The following is a 338-nucleotide window of genomic DNA, read 5'->3' on the forward strand; positions in this document are numbered from 1 at the left end:
AGGTAACGAAGTGATTACACCAAATCGGCCGTTATATAAAATAAGTCTTTTCGTTGTTACCTAATAATGGATTTAAACAATACAATATAATAAAATTTAAGTAATAATCAAAACAAACATTGCATTTAAATTAACAATACAATACAACAGATAACATCCATTCAAATAAAGTGTAAATGTGGTTCGATAGTTGACGAGGGTAAAGACGTAATTTAATAACAATCCCACCATGTACTTCCGCCAAATTTTAAGTGCATGTATTTTTTGGTATATAAAAGATCACAAACTGTTTTCCCTCTCTTTTGGCAAAACCCTTCTTCCATTTTTTGGGTATAATT

Source organism: Solanum verrucosum, unplaced genomic scaffold, assembly GCF_900185275.1.
Source record: "Solanum verrucosum unplaced genomic scaffold, falcon-dt-bn FXZP01000261.1, whole genome shotgun sequence".
Lineage (NCBI taxonomy): Eukaryota > Viridiplantae > Streptophyta > Magnoliopsida > Solanales > Solanaceae > Solanum > Solanum verrucosum.